Raw genomic sequence first — 24,140 nt, 5'->3', positions numbered from 1 at the left:
TACATGTCATACTTTGAGCTTAATTACTTTGGAGTACACACTCTATAATGATAAGAGTTCACATTTGCATACCAGGATCTGGTTAAGGAACCAATTATTTGTTCTGATCTTCCTGAAATTAGATATGTAAGCATTCAAATAGAACATACATAAACTCTGAGCAATCAAGAACTCAACACAAATCAATGAAAGCAATGACAAAGTCCAGTTTCAACGAATAAAAGAGCTTAGACAGCCTTCCATGAAGAAAATGGTGGAGTATCAGAATTCTTCTAGGTCACAAAGTCGTTCATATATCTTTCACCCTTAATAGTATCCTCCAAAGCAAATGATTCAAGTTTTGCCATTTCTTCTGGTGTTAGTTTCATAGATAGTGCTCCAATATTTTGCTTGAAATTTTCAATCTTTGTGGTTCTAGGTATGGGGCACACGTCCTTCCCTTGGTGATGAACCCAGGCCAGTGCTAGCTGTGATAGGGTGCATCCCTTCCTCGTTGCCATTTCATTAACATGCTCAGATATGGTTTTGTTATGCTTCAGATTTTCAGGTTGAAACCTTGGTAAAAGCTACATAAGTGCATGCATATGTCAGCGTTAAGCCTGTAACATTCGTAGAGGAAATGGGAACATATGCTCAAAAGAGGAAAAAAAACACACACACACACACACACACATTCTTCAACATAATTCTGTAGTTCATAACCATCCATAACAGCCATGCCCGGTCTTAATTTTCAAGACATTTAAAGATCCAGAAGAAGTAATAGGAAAACTCCAGGCCTAAAAAACTCAGGGCCTCAAAATACTCAAGGCCTCTCAGTTTCTTCTACCAACTCTCACGGTTCTACTTGAGATAATAAATCCATTTCCTCCATGACATACAATCTTGGTTTAACACACTTGTTGCCTTGGTGATATTTTTGCTCACAGAAATAACAAAGACCCTTCTTTCTCATTTCTTGCATTTGATTTTCTAAGATCCTTCGAAAGGGGTTTTAGCAATAACCTACCCTTTAGGAGGAGTGCCTAAAGTAGATGGAACTTGCACTGATTTCTATACACCAAGTCCTGAATCATAAGAGCTATATTTCCAAGCCTTTCCTGTACTCCAAACATTCTGTTCTTGAATCTTGGCTAACCCAAATGCATCATTCATATTCTTGGGATTAAACATTTTCATTGCAAACTTCACTACATCTTTCAAACCACTAATAAAGCAACTTAACTTGTTTTTGTTCTAAAATCCCTTTAAGCCTATTAGAGATCAAATCGAATTCTATTTTGTAAGTCATTACAGTACCCACTTGTTTCAACACCTTGAGAAACTCCATCAGATCATCATAAACAGCCAATCCAAATCTCACTTATAATGCTTGAGTAAAGTCTTCCCAAGAATGGAAAAGACATGCTTTTGTAGAATGGAGTATCTGTCCAGTGTAACATGAATGGGGCAATAATCAGAAATAAGTGCTGGCAGGATGAACACCCTCGTATTGGAAAAACTTTCAGACCAAGGTGCATTATATAGAGCCTTGTCTAGCCTCTCTTTAATAAATGCTCCCCCAAACCTCCCATTTGACCATGTAAATTTGTTTTCAATGAAGCCCACATCTCATAAGCCAAATGCATCAATAGAGGATCGAAAGGCCTCAATTTGGTTGTGGGATCTCATAGGGCCCCCACATTTCTCTCCAAAGTTGACCTCCTCATTAAAGTCCCCACACACAATCACCCTTTTGGGGTCAAAGGTAGCCAATCCCTACTTGCCTCATCCCATTTAACCATTAGAGCAATGTGATGTTGTGTATAAGAGTGAACAACTGCTCCTAGTTCTTCCTTCCATAAGGAGGCAATCCCTTCACTAAGCCCTTTATTGTCCACCACAAAACTTTAGTCAAAATTCAACCTTTTTTTTAATTCTTTGTACTTTGAGCCTTTTGCACTTTATTTCCATTAAGAAAACAAAATAGGGGAACTTTTTTTGCACCAATAGATGTAGATCATGGATTTTTTGGGGTTTCCAAGCCCCAAACAGTTCCAACTTATGCCACTTATTTGTCTTGGTGGGGCGGTCCAACAACCACCACCATGTATGCAATGTATGTGTTCTTGTCATCACTTGCCTCAAGATTGATCTTTTTGGTTATGTTTCAGGAAAAACCAGCAGAAGAGGTGCTTGTTGCTCTTTTGGTTCTGCTAGGATGAGGGCTAGTTACCCTTTTGTTCCTATTTGGAAGCCTTGAAGTGCCTCCTTCTAGTCCCAGAGGGGAGCTGTCAAAGCACAAATTCCTGGCTCTTCTTTTCCAAGTGGTGGGCTTTTTTGCTTGTTGCAGAACCTCCACTTGCTTAGAGATGAATTGATCAAGAGATTGGATCTGAGAGGCTAGATCATTTGAGGCCTCAGTGTTGCTTTGTTGCTAGCGTCAAGATTGAGAAGAGGTAGGCTAGCTTTTTTGCCTTCTTTGTTTAGTTCTGTGGCCTCCACCCCTATCAATCACAGGGTTCCTTTAATGGGGTTAGAGACACCCCATTTATCTTTCTACTTTCCTGCACTTTCCTTATCAGGTAAGTTTGTTGACTTTTTCTTGTCCCCAGTTTCTTGCAGGTTGTCATTTGCAGCAGCTTTTGGTAGGGGATCAACAAAGTCATTGACCATAGCTTGACATACATCCTTAATGTTTGCTATTCCTTTTAGAGTATCATCCTTGACGTCCCCCTCTCACCTCCGTGGCTTCGTGTGAACATGACCTTCCTGCACAGCCCCCAATCCATATTTTTTGTATAACATGTCAGTTTCTTTGGCTGCTAAGGCTCTTAGCCATGCACCATATTGTTGGTTGCCACCCCCACTCGATGCACTGAAGCAACCAGCTTGCTTGTGCTTGATTATTCCACATTTAAAGCAAACCGAAGGTAGTCTTTTATACTTGAAGGGTACCCAGAACTTCTTCCCTTCCACAGTTAGGAAGGTGCCTCTTGGAAGGGCCCTAGTGATGTCCACTTCAACTCTGATTCTGAAAAACTTCCCACAACTGATACCCCTCTCATCTGCATGAACCTTAAGAACTTTCCCCACACTACTGCCTACCTGAACTCCCACCTCTTGGTTCATACAGTTGAAAGGAAGGTTATAAGCTTGGAGCCAGAATTCCTCCTTGTTAAAGGCCACCTCATTAATGGACATGGAACCATCATAGGTTTGAAGGCACGGGAGCCAACAATCAAAAGACCATGGTCTACCTTTCACCACCTTTTATCATGTCCTTTTCATTGTTGAACTCAATGAGGATCTTATTGGAACCAAATTTAGAGAATTGGATCCAGCTCTCACACCTCCAGAGCTTTGACATAGTACTCTTAAAGGCTTCCTTGTTAACACTCTTTTCTTCCTCATCACCATCAAACAAAACTGCCTTGGCTGCCTCGTGTTAGGTTTCCTTCTCCTTCTTGATAAGGCTAAACCTTTCCCATTTCCTTGCTAGTTCCTCCTCCATGTTCACCTCTCCAAAATAGTTAAAAATAGCCTAGTAGGACTCACTCTCTTCTAAAAAGAAAAACCTCACAACAGGAGGACCAAACTTTTATCTAAGTTTTGAATTCTGTTTGCGAGTTTAGATTGGAATATTGTAATGAATTATTTTGGTATAGTTATATTTTTATATATTTTTTTAAGAGAATTATTATATAGATAAATTATATATATATGAATAATTATACAAATAAAAAAATTATATTTTAAAATATCTATTCTATTATAATAAGTGCACATCTAATTGCTACAATGTTTTTTCTTGTTTTCCCGTTAAATTTTCTTGTTTCCCGTTAAGTTCCTTTAGGTTGCAACTCCAGTCCATCTACCGTGCATTCTCCACTTTGACCACAACCTTGCTACCCAGTTGCTTAGCCATAATTGAAGAACAGAGAAGAGAATGATGAAGAGAGAGTGGCAAGCATGAAGGCTCACAGACAGACCTGTAGTGAAGAGTAAAACAGATGAAAAATAATGCAAGAGAGGAGAAGAAAATGCTCTGATTTGCAACAAAATAGTAACAAGATTATAGAGATTAAAATGCAAGCTATTACCATACGAAAAAGGAGGAGGAGAGCTATGGCACAACCAGATTTGTAGATGAAGAAAGATGAAATCGAAAAATCTTCTCAAAGCACAGGTAAAGGGAAAAAGAAATGGAAATGCAAGTGGCAATCATGGAGGCTCAGCTATACTCATGGTTTAGGGTTAAAATAGAGAATGTGATGGAGTAGATATGGAGGTGAGGGCAGATGGTGGTTCTCACCATGGAACGCGCAGAATAGAGGAGAAATGGAGAGAGAGAGAGAGAGAGAGAGAGAGAGAGAGAGAGAGAGAGAGAGAGAGAGAGAGAGAGAGAGAGAGAGAGAGGCGAGCAAGGAGGCTGAAGGATAAGGCTTGCAATGGAGAAAAACTGAGGAAATAAAATGCAATAGAAAGAAGGGAAATACACGGGTTTAGCAGGGGAAGAAAAGAGGATCAAAGAGAGAAAGAGGAAAGGAACAAAACCAGACAAAAATGAAGCTAGGTAGCTGCGGCAACTCTGATTTGCAGAAGAAAAGAGATGAGACTGAGAAGAGGAAGAAGAAGGATGGCAGCGTTGCACAGGAGAAGAAGAAAAAAGGAAGAAAACCCTAAGGGCTGACCCAAAGGGCGCCATATGAGGAAGAGAGGTCTGGGTTGAAAACAAGCCCACTGCTGGGCTTCACAAAGACAAACGGGCTGGGCCCAAAACAGAGAAAACTCATAAAAACAAGTCCTATCCAAAAAATACAGGTCCAATAAAATAAAAAGATATAAAAAAATAGAAAAAGGTAAATAAAAACACAACTAAAAATCAATAAAATAAAACAATAAAGCCCAACAATGAAATAAATTAAAATAGAGAGCAATTTAAATACTAAAAAATTATTAATCTCAAGAAAGCATGTCAAAATAAATTTCACAACTTAGTAATCACAAAATAATACAATGAAAATCACATTAAATTTAAACTAAGAGAACCATTATTACTAATAAATACAATAATTATTTAATTAAAACACACGAAAATATAGAATATCACAAAAGAAGCAATTATGTTGGGGTAGCAAGGAAGCACTAGCCCAACCAGTTGGTACAATTTTCCTTGGACCCTACTATGGTGGGGTAGGGATAGGCAACCATGTCAGCCCATAGGGTTTTCTCTTATGGGCAACTCATAGTCTCTTATGGGTTTTCTTGATTTTAATTTGAATGTACATATGCATTTTGAGTTGATTTTTGGGTGAATTTGCTTCTAGATTTTGGGGTTTGTGATTTTGGTGATTTTACTTGTGATTTGAGAGAATCAGTGATTTTGCTTCCAGATTTTGCTTGTTGTGACTTTTAGATGATTTTGCTTCTTGTGATTTGGTTGATTTTTGGATCGTTGTGGCACCTACTCCAGTGGTTAGAGTCGGAATTAGGGCATTTCGACTTCGATTGAGTTGATGCTTAGCCCTACTTGATAGGAAAATCATAATGCACGTTCAACCTCACCATCTACAATATGTTGTAGCATGATATATGGGGCAAACCATGCTTCCAATAGGTAAGTGATACAAGCATTCTTTTACACTTCAAACTTTAAGCTCAATTGATCTAGAGTACACACTCTATATTGATAAGAGTTCACATTTGCATACCAAGATCTGATTAGTGAACCAATTATTTGTTTTGATCTTCCTGAAAATATTCAAATAGAACATACATAAACTTTGAGCAGTCAAGAACTTGACATAGCTCAATGACAACATTAACAAATTCCAAATTCAACCCAAAATAGATGAGCCTAAACAGACTTCCATGAAGAAAATGGTGGAGTTTCAGAATTCTTCCAGGTCAAATGCCTTCCTTATATCTTTCACCCTTAACAGCATCCTCTAAAGCAAATGATTCAAGTTTGGCCATTTCACCTAGATTTAGTTTCACAAATAGAGCTCCAATATTCCAGTTGATGTTTTCAATCTGGGTGGTTCCAGGTACGGGGCACACGTCCTTCCCTTGGTGATGAACCCCGGCTAGTGCTAGTTGTGATGGGGTGCATCCCTTCCTTGTTGCCATTTCATTAACATGCTCAAATATAGTTTTATTATGCCCCATATTTTTAGGTTGAAACCTTGGTAGAAACTACATAAATGCATGCATATGTTAGCATTAATCCTAAATGATTCATGGAGGCAATGGAAACAAATGCTTAAATAGAAAACATACAACATATTCTTCAACATATTTCTATAATAAATAACCATCCACAACTGCCTTGCCCTGTCTCAATGTTTATGACACTGCAAGACCCAGAAGAAGCGACACCAAACTCAAGGCCTCAGATTCTCGAAGGGTGATTGATAATCATCAGAACAACTCGATCAATCCTGTATGTTCTCAATATTGATGTTGATTATTGTATGTGGTCATTAAACGAAACAGGAAAATTGATGTTTGTAAACAAAACATTTGCGATAGATCTACAAACCTTTTAGAAGTCGTTGGTAGGTAATTCTTCAACAAACTTGGGCCCCGAGGAAAAGAATCCTCATCCTAGAGGACTATATGCAACAATTCCAATGCCCAATTCCCTGAAAATTTCGGAGGACAAATTTGAAACATAGATTCTTCTAAAACTTGGAAAGCAATTGTAAATGATGCCTCACCTGCAAGTAGGAATTCTTTCCTCCTCCACATCTCTAGACCACAAAGACCACTCTAGTTGCACAACTGCTATTGGATGAACATGTGCTCTTTTGATGGTTGATGCAGAGGCCTCGGATAGACCTATTGTAAGATACACTCCTTTCTTCTTCTTTATTTATGAGTCTCAATCTACGTGTCAAATTTCGATGTATGTGCTGAGCCTCGTTCTACGTGTCGATGACGTGTTGAACCTTATCCTACGCGCTATATCTCGATGGCATGTTTTGAAAGTTATCCAGCGGATTTCCATGTAAGATAGATATTTTAATGCTTACGGATATTTTAAATATTATGAAAATATCTATAGAAGATATTTTCAGTATTATTAAATAAGCTTGTTTTTAATGTAACACAATTATAATATTTTAATGAGCTGTGAAAATATTATAATTGTGGATAATTACTTATATTAAATATTTTAGTTATTTTAAAATATTAAGAGGTTTAACCTTACGTTGAAAACTCTTATTTAATTTAAATGATTTCATTCTCTTTGAGTAATTAACGATATTTTATCATTTTAAATAATGATGAAGAAATATTATTTTATAAATTTTAGTTTATAAAATAATATTATATCTTCATTCCTCTCATGTTTTATCTAAGTGTTTTATTTTAAATAAGACACTTACGTGTTTTCAAATCAGTGTTTAAACTTATCGTTAGATCGTTTTGAAGATCCCAAGGTGTAGGACTGGGATTAAATACCCAGACCTCTCTTTTCTTCCTCACTTTTTATCTTTTTCCTTTTCTTCTTTCTCTCTCTTCTCTTTCTTCCCATGCACGTCCAGCCGTGTTGTGTTTCCTCCACTGTACGTGAGCTTCAAGTCTTCCAGTCAGCGCCACCTCCAGCCGCCATGCCCCACCTCCCACACCGGCATGATCCTCCCTCATCGGCAAGCACTACCACACTGGTGGTGAGCTACACCGGCCACCTTCTCTCCCTCTTTATTCCTTCAAGCAAATGGGTCTTCAAGCCTTTTCCTCCTCCTTGAGCCACCATATACAACCAAAATGACCACCAAGCATCACCAATGGATTCACCACATCATGGGCTTCCTCCCCATGTCCTTCTTTTCCTCTAACTCCCTCTCTTTCTCCAATGGGTCTCCATAGCCTTATTTTCGATTGCACCACCATATCCTGTCATACACGGCTACCCACGATGTTTAACCACCACCACCTTTTTCCTCTCATCACCACGACCTTCCCTAAGAAATTTCATCTCCAAAAGAGCTTTGTATAGCTCTCACTCTCCCTTACTCTCCAAGGCACGAAACTAACTTCAAGTGGCCGATCCACTGCCATGAGCCACAGTATGGCCACCACCTCGCCACCACAGCTCCATCACATCTTCCTCAACCTTTCCCCAGCTTGCCATGAAGTTCTATGGTCTTCTTCCACCTCAAGCAAATTTCTACCATTTCGGATTCACTGTTCACTACATGATGCCGCCGTGCTCCGCCACCTTTGACCACCACGAGGCCATCATGAGCCTTTCCAAAGCCATGCCTAGCTATCCTCAAGCCCAAACTGCCACTTTATGTGGTAGACAGCCACTGTATGAGGTGTTACCGCCACGTACGCTCCTCTGATGCTTGATCATAACGAGCAACGAGCGATACACGGGTTATCCCGTTGATGGTATAGCTCTATACCTTTAGTTATTTACATTTAAAGTAGTTGATTGGTTGGACTGTAGACTGTGTAGTTAGTATTTGCGGAGTTTGTTGCATAGTTGTGAAGTGAAGTGTGGTTATGAAGTGTTGGACTTGATTGTGTAGTATTGTGGACTGTGCTGTGAAGTGGGCGTTAGATAGATGTCATAGTTGTAATACGGCGTGAAGTGTGAAGAGAGTACACGTGGAGCATACTCTGTGTAGTAGAGCGACGTACCGTGTGATGTGCAGTGTAGTGATGTGTGGCGTAGAATGTAATGGGTGCGCATGAAGCATACTCCATGCTGTATGGCGATGCACCGTGTGGTGTGCATCGTGATAACAAGTGTTGTAGCGACGGAGTACGCATGACGTGTACTCTATGTCACGTAGCGATGCACCAGATGGAAGAGAGTTCGCGTGAGTGTACTCTGTACTATACCGTGATACTCCGGATGGCATGTCACGAAAAGTTGGATGGCATAGCAAGGAAGTGTGGAGTGTATGGTGCAGCGTCGGGACACTGTGCAACAGTGTCCCAAAGTAATGGTGATGTGGTTGTAGTCCAAGGTAACGGGTGTTGCCTTGAGGCTGACTTGTGGCTGAAGGTATGTGTGAAGCGATGAAAAAGGTATCAGAGATTGCAGTAGAAGCATGATGGACATTGTGCTATTATTAGGGAATATTTCTTGAGTTGCATAGTGTGACACGGGCGTATTTTGGATGTAGTCCTCTTGTTAAGTGGGGGGAACTGTGTACCAGTATCCCGAAGTAGTGGTGATATGGCCTGTCGTCTGGGGTGACGGGTGTCACCTTGTGGTTGACTATGGCTAAGAATATAAGAAAGTAGTGGAAAAGTATCAGAGCGTGCAGCGGAAGCATGATGGTTACCATGACGTGACTCAGGGTTTAGTCTCAAACTGTGTGCCATGACAGAGGTACATTTGTGGATGCATTCCTCTCCTATCAAGTGTTGGGATGAACTTGTACAAGACCGGGAAGTAGAAAGAGTCCTATCGACCGGATCTAAGCAAGTTAGTATTGGAGTATAGAGCTTGTTTATGTAAGCGGGCATTCATTGGAATTATAAGTTGTTCTTAGGTGATAAAAGGGGATGAGATACAGGTGTCTCTGGTGAGACATGTGTGTCAGACAGGTTTACCATATGTAATGGGTAATCTGTCCTGATCATGGTTACATGGTGTTTTAGCCCCAGAGTTGGCTTAAATTCATATAGCCTGACTAGATGGGAATGAAGATTTAGTATGGGTTAGGATACGTGAAGGTAGTAATTGGTAAGTTGTCTGAAGTTGGGACACATGATATTGTCGGTCGGAATCATGCGTCGGATTGTGGAATAGAATAATGAGATGGAGGTCTTAGTGTATTAAGCCTAAGGTGAATCACAGGGGTTCACTTTAAGGAATAAGACCGTGAAAGTTTTAGCATAGTAAATAGCACGTAAGAGCCCGAAGATAGGCGAAGAGTGTTCTAAGTGAGGCATAATTCTACTTTTAGATTAGTTACTTATGCATGAGATAGATGATAACATAAGGTTATGTGTATGCATGTAGGTTGCCATTTGACACGCACATGAATAGACTGCATGGAATGAGTATGGCATGAAGTCCAAGTAAATATTACGTTCATACTCATATAGAGTTTTCTTTATACAAACGAAGAAGAAGAGGACAAAAGCTTTTCTTTAAAAAAAGAAAATGAACATTTTCTCCACAAAAACACGTTTTCTAAAAGAAAAGAACGAAACGTAAGTTTTCAAGTATAAGTATGTAGTAGCCCTCCTTGGCAGCCCCTTACGCACCCAAAGTATGTACGTTTATGCATGTGAATTGATGTTATAAGTAGTACGTATGGTATGTACGTTCACGAAAAGAAAGAACTGAAGCTTTAAGTACTGAAACTCAAATGAAAAGAAAGAAAACAAAAGAAGGAAAACAAAATTTTAAAATAACTCTCTCTCCTAAAAATGACTCTTTCTAAACAACTTTTCTTAAAATAAAATAAAGAGAACTATTTTCTCTCTCTTAAAAGAAGAGAAAACTTCTTTTTTAAAACGAATTTTACAAAATAAATGAGAGAAAACACTTTTCTTAATTAAAACTTTTATGAACCGAAAGAAATAAAGAAACGTAAGAACTGTAAGAAACGTAAGAACTGTAAGGACTGAAATGAAAGAATGAAATGTAAAGAAAAGGAAAGAACTGTAAATGAATTAATGGACTGAATGTATGATGCATGAAAATACATAAGGGCCATATGGACTGGAATGGAAATGGTACCAATAAATGGACTGGACGCGGCAGATTGCAATGCCAGGTAAGTAGTACTGGTAATGCACCCAGTGCTGCACCCTAACTGAATGGATTTCCAACCCGTGGCCACGGGCAGAATCGGCTCCAAAAGACTGCTAACCCCAGCACACGGGACGTAATAGTGTGCAATGGCCAATGAAAGTGAAAAGAATGAACTAATACATGTTAAGAATGGATGCATGTATGTATGTATGGACTGAATGCATGAACGTAAGTAAAGAAAGATGAACGCATGAATGTATGTATGCATGAATGTACATAAAAAGATAAATGCATGAAAAGACTCTTTAAGAAATGAAGGCAGCAATGCGTGGGGAACTGTTTTAAAGAAGAAAGCATGTTTTAAAGAAAAATCTCACCTCGCAACATTTTGAAAAGAAAAGAAAGATGTATGCATGCTAAGTACGATATATATGTATGGAATGATAAGTGCATGACTGAAAATCTATGTTATTATATTTTGACTGTATGAAGTAATGCTTATGAGTCATTGACTCATTTTAATTTTTATGTGTGCACTTCCTAGCACAAGATGAGCATGATAGGTCAGGATAGGCACAATCCAAGGGAAAGAGCACAAAGGCCTAAGCAAGATCTTTTATACGAGAAACTTTAATTATGAAAGTTTAATGTTTTCCGCTGTAATCTTTTAATTAAGAAAATGAATTTTATTTATGACATGGAGTCTTTTGTATCCTGGAATGAATGGAAAAGAAATTTTAAAGGAATCGTAATTCCCGTCGATTTTTATCAAAATCAAATTAAAAAGGTCCCACCACAAGGACGGGTGTTACACTTATGTACTTGATTTTACCCTCTTCTATTAGTTTCTTGAGTTCTCCAATCTTATAGAATTTAGAATAAAAGAATTAGCCATGCTTAATAAAAAATTGAGAAATACTAGATACAATTATAGGGTATACAAATCTCTCATGTTCTTGTTTAAGGAAAAAGGGATCTATTATTAAGAAAATAATTGTTTTTGTGAGTCACAGATTTACCCACTTTGTTTAAAAAGAGTAAGCAGAGTTTAAACATCCTATGACAACAAATATCATTTTGGTAAAAGTTGTGTAGTCAACACAAACAGTAGATTTGCATGTAATGGGGAATAGTGGCTACTACCAATATTAATGGTTTTTGTATTTTTTTTTTAATAAATAGATCATCAAAATCGACTTTTCTAATTTGGTTAACGTTTTTTACAATTAATCATATATCAATTTATCTATTATTTTTTTATATTATTTAAATATTCTTTCTTTATTCATTTTAAATATTTTTTAATTATTATTAAATTTGTAATATTCTCATATCTCTCAAGATTTCTCATATATAATGCGAACACAATATCTTTTCTTTGCCAAAATGACATCAATGGCCCAATAAATTTAAATCATTTTTTTTTATCGTTTTACTTTTTATCATGCTGTTTTGAAAAAATTTTAACATGACTATTTTTCTTTTTATTAAAATAAAATATTCCAGTAATATTATAACTTTTTCATGTTTTATAAATAAAGAGTGTTAATGTGAGATATATATATATATATATATATATATATAAACCCTCTTTCGATCATAAGCTCTGTATGTTTTTTTTGTTTAAATAGACTTCATTCCATCCAATGAAACCAAAGTTACAACTGTGACTAATCAATACAGGAAAATCCAGATTACTAACCAAACTGCTCAACTGTGAGGGGCTCCTCCGCCCATAAATTTCTTTATGGCGGACATTGTCTTAACTTCTATATACTCTCAATTGACAACAGTCAATTGACAAACCACTCTGTTAAAAAACAGAACTGAAACGACCTCTCTTCCGAAAAGAGAGGTACTAACACGCTCCACCCTCCCTAGGAGGAGGAGTACAAACACCCACCTTCCTCCAAAGGAGGAGTGAGACAGCCACCCACCTTTCTCCAAAGGAGGAGTGGAACTTCACTGCTATGGACCTCAAGTCCAATAGCCTATTTCCTATTATGATAAAGTAAAGCAAATAAAACACCTAAAAACAAAATACATGATCCAGTCTAAAACAAAACATATGGGCCCAGTCTAAGCACATGGGCCCATTAGACAACTAAGCCCATGGACCATGTCTGATTGCAAGAGGGATCTAGGGTTTCATCATAAACTTTGCCGCCGCCTCCCTTTCTTCAAATAGGCTCACCAGCGCACGGACAGCGGCATCGATAGACGGTTCACTGGAGCTGCATTTCGGCAAGGGCACCGGCTTCTGCACATCCACGAGACAACCTTTTCCACACCTATCCCTCACATAGGTCACCCCCCCGACCGAGGTCCCATACCACCAAGCAAACACATGTCGCCACCTATCCCTCACGCAGTTGCACTTCATTACTTTTCTGTAACGTCCTTCGTGGGGTTGCCGTGTGCTGGGTAGGCCAGCTACACCAACAGTCAGAGCATTTTCAAGAAAACTACTCTGTTATATGCTTTGTTTTATGCTCTGGAACCAGAGCGTTTTCAAGAAACCCGACCAGGAGCAACCGATCGAGAACCTCCTTCCCTTACTTTCTCCGTTCACTTCTCCGACCACTTCTCATGCGTGGCCATCACTGGTTTTCAACTCTTTCATCAGCCGGAAAAAGGGGGAGAGAGGGGAATGAGCCACCGGGAGTTTGGCCTATGTGCAAAGCCACCATATCACCAGAGTCCCTCACCAAGCAAACTTATTCTAAAAACTAGGAAACCAGAAAAAAAACTAGCTAGCAAAATAGACAATAAAGTGATAAACCTCCACGACGTTCAGCTAGAGGTTTCAAACCAAATCCCAAATATTTGGGAGGAGGTTGACGAAGGACGATAATATCACGTAACGACGTAGTGCATGGACTGGGTCATTTACGTGCATGGACTGGGTCATTTTATTTAAGCTTTCTGTTGCCTTTAATTTCGGTGTTATTAATTTCTGTTACATTTTATTTCGGTAGTACGTGGAGTCCATTTCCAGAATCCATTTCCATTATTTCCTTTATAGGCGTCAGCTGCTGGTAGTGGCCTTAGGATGATCCTCTGTTTTCGGCTTACTCTGTTTTTTTCAGTTGCATGTATATGGTCTGCTATATAAGCAGCGTAAATTATCAATGAAAGGCAGAAAGTTATTCCAGTTAAATTGTGGTACTTCCTCACCCAAAGAGGATACAATTGTGAGCATTTTTACAGGACCTATCATTGGCATCAGACCAGGTTTCTAATGGGCACTAACAAGGAACGGATTGAGCATTTGGAGTTGGGACTTGGGACAGTTCAGGAAGGTCTACAGCGGATGGAGGAAGCCCTCCATCGTATTTCGAGTGTGTTGATCACCAATCCGGAGAACCCCAACCACGGCAACCCTCATCGAGAAGGCAACAATGGAGGTCGGCAGATCGTCTCGTCCAAATCAGCCAAGCTCGAATTTCCACGCTTCTCTGGTGACGATCCAACAGAGTGGTTCAATCGAGTAGAACAATTCTTTGAATACCAAGGCACTGCAGAGGACCAAAAGGTCCCCATGGCTGCTTACCATCTTGAAGGGGAGGCCAACCAGTGGTGGCAATGGCTTCGCAGGACGCTACAGGAAGACGGTCAAGCGATTTCATGAGAAATATTTGAAGAAGAATTATGGGCTCGCTTCGGACCATCAGGTTGCGAAAATTTTGATGAAGCCCTCTCCAGAATCAGGCAGTTGGGAACGTTGAGGGAATACCAGCGAGAGTTTGAGAAGCTCAGTAACAAGGTTCGTGGATGGATGCAAAGGGCGTTGGTCGGGACGTTCATGGGAGGTTTAAAAGTTGAGATTTCTGATGGGATTCGGATGTTCAAATAGCAATCCCTCAAGGAAGCCATTAATTTGGCTCGAATGCGAGACGAATAGCTTACACGGCAGCAACGGTTCACGCGACCACCGACCACAAGAGCTCCCCTAGCTCTTCCACCAGCTACGCGTGTAGCTCCCGCTACCCCTGCTGTTCCAATCAAACGCTTACCATGGGATGAAATGAAAAGGAGAAGGGCTCAAGGGCTCTGCTTTAATTGCAATGAACGCTTCACAATTGGGCATAAATGTCAAAAACCACAGCTTTTACTCTTGGAGGGGCACACTGGTACCGTGGTGTGCGAAGATATTACTGATCAAGCAACATTGGAGGAGGACCAAGGGGGAGTTACGGGGGAAGTACAGGAACCAAAAATGGAACCAGAAATCACGTTGCATGCACTCACGGGATGGACGGGTCCAAGAACCATGCGCCTAACAGCAAAAATGGGCCCTCACGAAGTGGTGGTTTTGGTTGACAGCGGATCGACCCATAATTTCATCAGCAATCGTTTGGCAAATGTGCTCAGATTACCAGTCGTTCCTACTGAAGCCTTTTCTGTCCAGGTGGCCAATGGAGAAAAACTAGAGTGTCAGGGGCAATACGACGGTGTACGAGTAGAGTTACAGGGCACTGAGTTTTACGTCACTCTTTTTTCTTTGCCTTTAACAGGTCTTGACCTTGTCCTTGGTGTGCAATGGCTGGAAATGCTGGGCTACGTGGTTTGTAACTGGAAACAATTGACCATGGACTTTATCTGGAAAAATCAAAACCGGAGGCTGCAAGGTGACGACGTACGAACAATTCAGAACGCGTCACTAGACGAATTATCAAAAGAGTTTCACCAAGGCCATGCGATATTTGCGGTATGCTTCCAACCCACTTTGGGACCAGCATCCGATGGTGCGCCACCTGATGATAAGCAGCAGGAAATGCGAAGATTGCTGAAAAATTATGAGGATGTGTTCCAGGAGCCTTCAAGTCTGCCACCTATGCGTGAGGTAGAGCATTGTATTACGCTCAAAGAGGGTACCGAGCCTATCAATGTACGCCCATATCGATACGCCCATTTCTAGAAGGAGGAAATCGAAAAACAAGTTCAAGAGATGCCGAACTCCGGCCTCGTTCGACCAAGCACCAGTCCGTTTTCATCACCTGTATTATTGGTCAAGAAAAAAGACCGCAGTTGGAGATTTTGCACAGACTATCGCGCACTCAATTCTGCCACCATCAAGGATCGATTTCCCATTCCAACAGTAGACGACATGTTGGACGAATTACATGGCGCATCATACTTTTCCAAGTTCGACTTAAGGGCCGGTTATCACCAAGTAAGAGTAAATCCTTCTGACGTACTTAAAACTGCTTTTCGTACGCATAACGGTCATTACAAATATTTAGTAATGCCGTTTGGACTATGTAATGCACCCTCTACGTTTCAAGCCATTATGAACTCTATATTCCGACCTTATCTTCGAAAGTTTATTTTGGTTTTCTTTGACGATATTCTCGTATATAGTTCTACTTGGGATAGGCATGTGGTGCATGTTAAACAAACCTTGGAGATTTTGAGACGGCATCAATTTTTTGCCAAGGCCAGCACGTGTGTATTCGGCCAGCAGGAGCTAGAATATTTGGGGCACATCGTTACGCCTCAAGGAGTGAAGGTCGATAGTCACAAGATTGCCGCTATGGTGGCCTGGCCACAACCAACTAATATTTCTGAATTACGTGGTTTTTTAGGCTTGACAGGATACTACAGGAAATTTGTTCGGAATTACGGCATCATTGCTCGACCCCTTACCAACCTCTTAAAAAAGGGACAGTTTGGCTGGAATAAGGAAGCCGAAGCCGCCTTTGTAACACTTAAACAAGCAATGACCACCACCCCTGTTTTGGTGATGCCCAACTTCACTGAATCCTTCACCATAGAAACAGATGCTGCAGGGGAAGGAATAGGCGCTGTCTTAACTCAACAAGGCAAGCCTGTCGCTTTTATGAGCCGTGCACTCGGAGTTACAAAAAAATCATGGTCAACCTATGCCAAAGAAATGCTCGCTATTGTAGAGGCTATCCGTGTATGGCGACCATATTTATTGGGGAGGAAGTTCTTCATCCAAACCGATCAACGCAGCTTAAAATACTTCTTGGAACAAAGTTTGGCAACACCGGAGCAGCAAAAATGGGTAGCCAAATTGCTAGGCTACGATTATGAGATCATCTATCGCCCAGGCCGTGAAAATTCAGCTGCAGACGCCCTCTCACGCAAACCCAACAGTCCAGTCCTCAATCACCTCCATATATCCACTGTATCCGTGTGGGAGGACATTCGGAAAGCATGCGAAGAAGATCCAACCATTCAGTCGGTCGCTCAGTTGGCCAAAACTCAGACTGAAGGGCCATATTCACAACGGCAAGGGTTGTTCTATTTTAAAGGCAGAGTACTCATTCCTTCCCAAGAAGAATTATGGAAAAGGCTGCTGCATGAAGCTCACGACACCAAAATTGGAGGGCATTCAGGGGTGTTGCGGATGTTCAAGCGATTGGCTCAACAATTTTATTGGCCGAAAATGTATAACGACGTCCACAAGTACGTCCAACGTTGTGAAGTATGCCAGAAAGTGAAATCGGAAACACTCTCACCTGCAGGACTCCTCCAACCATTGCTAATTCCATGCCAAGTATGGGATGATATCACTCTCGACTTCATTGAAGGACTGCCCCCCTCCCACGGCAAGGATACAATATTAGTTGTAGTGGATCGATTAAGTAAATCTGCCCATTTCATCACCTTAACTCATCCGTTTACTAGCAAGGGAGTAGCTGAAAAATTTGTGGAAGGCATTATCAAGTTGCATCGCTTGCCAAAATCTATTATCAGTGATCGTGATCCAGTTTTCATTAGCAGGTTTTGGCAAGAATTTTTTTCCATGTCCGGCACGAAGTTACAACTTAGCTCCGCCTATCATCCGCAAACCGATGGCCAAACCGAAGTGGTCAACCACTGTGTGGAGCAGTATCTTTGGAGCTTTGTGCATCAATGGCCGTGCAAGTGGAGTACCTATCTTCCTTGGGCAGAGTTGTGGTATAATACCACGTACCATGCCTCGACAGGCATGACGCCCTTTCAGGCGTTATACGGACGTCTGCCCCCCTCTTTTCCATTTTATCGTAATGGTTTTTCTTCTGTCAACGAAGTGGATGAGCAACTGATCACTAGAGACGAGGTCATACGGTAGCTCAAAGCTAATCTGGAAGTCTCCATCAATCGCATGAAACAAACGGCTGACCAAAAAAGAAGAGATGTCACGTTCGAGGTAGGCAAAATGGTGTTACTTAAATTGCATCCCTATCGGCAGCAATCAGTTTTTCGACGTGCAGTCGTTTTTATGGACCATACCCGGTGATACAAAAAATAGGTACGGTGGCCTACAAACTTCAGCTGCCAACGGGAGCCCGCATTCACCCAGTTTTTCACATCTCCCTCTTAAAAAAGTTTTTTGGCGAGCACACACTACCCTCTACTGAGTTACCACCTGTAACAGATGAAGGAGCAATCATACTTGAGCCCAAGCACATTCTAGATACTCGTTGGATCAACGGGGCAAGAAGTTTGAAGAGGAACACTTGGTTCAATGGAAACATTTACCAGCTGAGGAAGCCACGTGGGAGACACACCAGTCATTACTTAAGCAATTTCCAGACGTGGACCTTGAGGACAAGAGTCCACATGGAGGAGGGAGTATTGATAAACCTCCACGACGTTTAGCTAGAGGTTTCAACCAAATCCCAAATATTTGGGAGGAGGTTGACGAAGGACGATAATATCACGTAACGACGTAGTGCATGGACTGGGTCATTTACGTGCATGGACTGGGTCATTTGATTTAAGTTTTCTGTTGCCTTTAATTTTGGTGTTATTAATTTCTGTTACATTTTATTTCGGTAGTACGTGGAGTCCATTTCCAGAATCCATTTCCATTATTTCCGTTATAGGCGTCGGCTGCTGGTAGTGGCCTTAGGATGATCCTCTGTTTTCGGCTTACTCTGTTTTTTTCAGTTGCATGTATATGGTCTGCTATATAAGCAGCGTAAATTATCAATGAAAGGCAGAAAGTTATTCCAGTTAAATTGTGGTACTTCCTCACCCGAAGAGGATAGAATTGTGAGCATTTTTACGGGACCTATCATAAAGCAGAAAAAAAGAGAGGGCTCCCTCCTCCCTGTTGGACGGCACTTCTTTAGGTGGTTTTCTCAAGCCTCTAGAGAGAATTTTGAGAATTTTTGAGAGAAAAACCTCTCGCTTCTGCTTATAAGCTCTGTATGTTGATTTTAGATTTTTACGAGAGGAAAACATATATAGAAATTTATGGAGTTGGCCACTATGCCATAATCCTATCAATTCTACAACTGACTAAATCCTACTGCGTTAATTTTTCAAATAGGAAATTCTAAAATCTTAATAACGATAATGTTAATTATTTTTAAGAACTTTTTGCAATTAGTCTGACAGCCATCCCTAGAGATCGCTGGAGTTAACCGGATCAGGAAATCGGCAAACTCTGATGGCCGGCAGCTGAAATCCGGTCGCCAGCAGCCACTATTAATTTTTTAAAACACAAAAGATTTATGTTTTGAGTGTGTGGATGAGCTTATTTCAATTATAACGTAAAAGCTCCTTTTAGACTGTATCTTGATTTTAGATTTTTACAGGAGGATAACATAGAAATTTAAGGAGATCGAAAAAGGGACGAACCGTGACTTCTATGGGAACGCGGGTATCGCTGCGGCGCTGGTAGTAGAGATCAATGCAATCGATGTCGAGGCGCTTCAAGCTGCCCTCACAGGCAGCTCTCACATACGCCGGATCGCCGTCTTCTCTCTAACGCCTCCCTTCAAAGCCTGCCAGGCATCCCACACCCAACACATGCACAATGTCATAAGAAAAGGTATTTGCGCAGACGGACCTAGCTAGATTAGCTTAAAAGGCATCAGTACCTTGCCCAGGAGAGTTTCGTTGGTGAAAGGGCCATAGACGTCGGAGGTGTCGAGGAAGGTAATGCCGGCAGTGTGGACGGCGTGGTGGATGAGAGCAATCATGTCTTCTTCTGGCTTGGGAGGGTCATAGAATGCGGACATGTCCATGTAGCCCAGCCCCTGCACCGACACCTCCAGACCCTGAGAACCCAGCTTTATCCCCCCAACTCTTTGCGCCATTTTCGATCGGTGCGAGGAGTAACCGAGGCAGTTGACCAATACAGTTTATATACAAGATGGAGGCGGACATGCCCATCGCCAATGTCACAATAGAAATCATATAATTATTTTTGTATAACAAGTTGTTTTCAATTATCTAATAAAAAAATATTATTTTAATATTTAATTTTGATTTGATGGGTTTAAATTTAATAAAAAATATTATATTTAAAATTGTATATAAATTATGGATAAATTGTGAAGTCACAAGGAAAGGGAACGAGAGGGGTTGGTGAAAACGACATAAGCCGAATGACCAAAGTTTGCTAACATAAAGACAATGTTGTGAATTCCGTTCTTTACCGGCTGGTATGGCTTAAATTTTCCATTCCTCTTCTTTTTTTCTTTTTTTTCTTTTTTTCTTTTTTTAAATAGAAAAAACCACTTTCATTAATAACCAACCATCAGTACAAAAGTAAATCAGCCCATAGGACTTGTTGAACTCTAGGGGGAATAGACTCCCACCATATACTTGTATCATTGAAATTTCTTGCAAACCTTGCCAATCTATGTGTTGATTCATTTGCTTCCCTATTGACATGCACAATTGAGCAAATTGGTATTCTAGTCTGCATCTACTTGAATTGGACAATTCAGATTTGGATAGCTCTTGAGCTAAAATCAAAGAGTCTGTCTCAACGCTTAAAGACTGCAAACCAAGAGGAATACAAAATTGCAATCCTCTTAGTATAGAAATTAATTCGATCTCTAGAAGCTCCATCACTACTACCTCCTTTTTACTAGCAGCCAGTAATACCTTTCCTTCCCAATCTCTTAAAATGAGGCTGACCCCTGCACAACCATCAGCATGAAAAACTACTCCATACACATTGAGCTTTGTCATTCCTTGTGGAGGTAACTGCCACTTGGTCATTCTCTGAAGACTACTATGATTAAGGCCTTTCACTACCTTGTAAGTTTTGTGCATACAAATATCATGATTGATTACCTCTGCTATTTTCAACTATTTTTCCTCAAACACCCATTGATTCCTTCTACACTAGCATGCCCAAGCAATCATAAACAATTTTTCCAACTCTTCTTGACAATGACTACCTTGTACTCGAGTAACCATGTCCCCGAAGTCCTCATGTGGTCTTGCAAGCATGACTTGAGGAAGTTGCTGATTCCACATTTCAGTAAGCATTCGACGTTGTTGAAGAGCATGTGCTGTGTTTTCAATACCTGCAGAACATAGTTGGTAGGTGGCATCTTCAATTATCTTCCTTCTCTTCAGATTGCATCTAGTTGGAATGGCTTCAATGCAAGCCCTCCACGCAAAAATCCTAACCTTATGGGAAATTTTCATACTCCAAATAGCCTTCCATAGCTTCTTATTTGCTCTACTCCTAGAGCTTTCCCCCTCTGTTGGTTCTGCAACCAATGTTTTGAACAATTTATGAGCACTTTTAACACTAAAATAGCCATTCCTCTCCATGTTTCATAGTAATTTGCCTTCATGACTTTCTACACTAACAATAATTTTCAGAATGCATCAGTAGGTTAAGGGGGCAATAAGCTTTTGACTTTGTGTACATCCCACCACCCAGAATTTTGATCAATTAGAACCTGTACTCTTTGGTCATCTTCTATTGATACCACTCTTGACTGTTGTAAACATTTGAAACTAGGCACCCAATGATCTTCCTATAACCTTATCATTCTTCCATTCCGAACTCTCCACCTGCATTATTGAACAAGTTTGTCTTTCCATTCCGTTTCATTCTATATTCCGGTCATTCTGGTCCCATTTTGGCCATTCTGATCAAATTTCAGCCATTCTGGCCGGAATAAGCATTTTGGTCCCCATTTCGTTTTGGATTATTTTTGTACTTTTTTGCACTTAAATTACATTTTTATAAATTTTAAATCCACTTTATATTAATTAATTTTAGAATATAAAATATATTTATATAATTTTAATTTTTTTGTAACTTTAAATATGTCCACTCATTTTTTTTAAATATCATTATTTTTAATAATTTATCTATTATTTTATTTTATTTTTCTTTATTTTCATTCTAAATTCAAGTTTGTGATTTTTTAACATATATTCATTTTATAAATCTTCAATCCTTCCATATATATATATACACACACACACATATACATGATACATACTTACATATATATATATATATGTATTTATTCTATTAGTTGTTAATTTATATATACATATAAATATTTATATATAATATATAATTAATCTAGAAACGGTATCAATACCAAATTTTTTCGTTCAAGTGCCTTCACCAAAAAGGACACCTGAATGGTATTCTAAACTTTACATAAAGAGCCTATGTTTCTAACTTTGGATATATATTATTTTTAAGAATAATTTTATTTATCATCCCCATATACTACAATCATTTTAAATCTTTATTTTTATTTTTATTTTTCCTATAATAAATATGTAGTGTATAGATGATAAGTATAACAACTCAATTAGATTAACAAGAATAAAAGAAATAATAAATAATAAATAATAAATAATAAATAATAAATAATGATATTAAAATATATAAAATGTGTGGTGTGAGATGATGAGTAGCATCTTGCTATTTTTAAAATCTCCCTTAATATATCGTTTCCATAAAAATGCAGTCATCTAATGTGGTCTCACTGGTCTCAGTTGTTTAAAAGCAAGGCTGAGAGGGAAAGACAGAGAACATGCAAGGAAAAATGAAAGGAAATTGATTGTATGCCCTCTCATTTTGACCCTTTATATATTCAAGTTTTCCTTTTTCTTAATGGTTAGGGAATTGAATATTAATTTATTGGTATATCTTTTTTTATTTTTTTAAAAATATTTAAAAACCTAAAAAAAATAAAAAAGAATAAAAAAGTTTGATTTGGCCTAGGGGGCACGCCCAACGGTCACCAGTGGGCAGCATAGTAGCAGTACCCAAAAAGAAATGATAGAATGAGAGAGGGACTAGCCTTAGTGGTTCAGGGGAGATTTTCACATAGTATTAGCAGCTATTTTCTTTGGTAGGACTTACCTTTCAAACATATCAATAGATCAATCAATAATTAGAAATGCAAAACTAGCTTGAATTGTGTCAACTAGACTGACTGCCGTCACTAATGAACTCAAGCATGATGATCATGAACCTGGTATCAACTTAGAGATAAAAATATTAAATATTTGCATGCATGTTCTACTCATAGAAGGAGGAAAAATCAAATTCTATAGACTAGGTACCCTGATTCTATACCCAAGAAAGATCAAAAGGAGATTCAAGATGCTTTTCAAAACTATTATAGAGAAATCTACCAGTCCACAAGGCCTTCAACAAAAGCAATTGAAATTGTTTGGAAAATATGGAAGTTCAAGAGAGAGGGCATGAATGACTGGCTATAACAAGAATTCACTAGATTGGAAGTGGAGAAAGCACTGCACCAAATGGTCCCTCTAAAATCCCCAGGTCCTAATGGGTTTAGGGTACGTTTCTACCAATCCTATTGGAATGTAATTTGCAATGAGGTTAGCATTGTTGTTCTTAAATTCTTGAATAGAGAGTGATGGGCCCTAAAGTGGACCGAGTTTTAGAGATCTTTTACGAATTTCAGATGGGGCAATCACAAGATCAAAAGCTAAGAAAAGCAAGAAAGCAATGCAAGAATTTGTACAATCTGTCTTAAGAACCCAGATTGCAAAGGAGGAACATCACAAAGGTTGTGATTTACCTTTGATAAGTTCAAACGTTCAATAAAGAAAAAGAGGACATAAACTTAACTCACAATGAATAAAATTCATCAAACTAAAGCCTCATAAAATGAGGCAACAAGATATATTTAAACTAAAGCCTCATAAAACCCTAGGATAAAATAAAACCAGCCCTTTACAAAAATACCCCTGAGAGAACAATGCGGCACTACAGTTTGTGAATAGTACCATGCTACAGTAACTCCTTGAAACCCTAGTTCGACAAAAAATAATAATCTTTTCAACATGCCCTTAGGTCCTTCTCATAATAAACCTAATTATTTTAAACTAATAAAATAAGTTCTTTTAATGAATTAAATAAGTCCAAGGCCTTCAATAACAATTTCTCAAGTTGTGTCTTCCATAGCGTATCACATGGATGAAAACTAAATCTTCTTTTCTCAAGCCCATATTGAATATTGGGCTCTTACTAGACTCGACCCAAGTAGATTGCACCTATTCTTATATTGCTTCTTTGCTCTTCTTAACTCTCAATCCTATGATTGCTTCATCTAGAATTTGCAAACGATTTCTAAGGCCCGGTCCACCTTAGGGCCCATCAGAGAGGACTTGGCTCCCTGTATCAATTACACATATATTGCTTTGATACCTAAAG

At 39.3% G+C, this 24,140-nt stretch overlaps 1 pseudogene; it reads right to left on the bottom strand.

Annotated features, from left to right (window-relative positions):
* Positions 1-19,858, bottom strand: LOC122300221 (annotated as a pseudogene).
* Between the last annotated feature and the right edge of the window lie 4,282 nt (positions 19,859-24,140).

The sequence above is a fragment of the Carya illinoinensis genome, chromosome 2 (genome assembly GCF_018687715.1).
Source record: "Carya illinoinensis cultivar Pawnee chromosome 2, C.illinoinensisPawnee_v1, whole genome shotgun sequence".
Classification (NCBI taxonomy): domain Eukaryota; kingdom Viridiplantae; phylum Streptophyta; class Magnoliopsida; order Fagales; family Juglandaceae; genus Carya; species Carya illinoinensis.
This window is presented reverse-complemented; position numbering and strand designations above follow the sequence as displayed.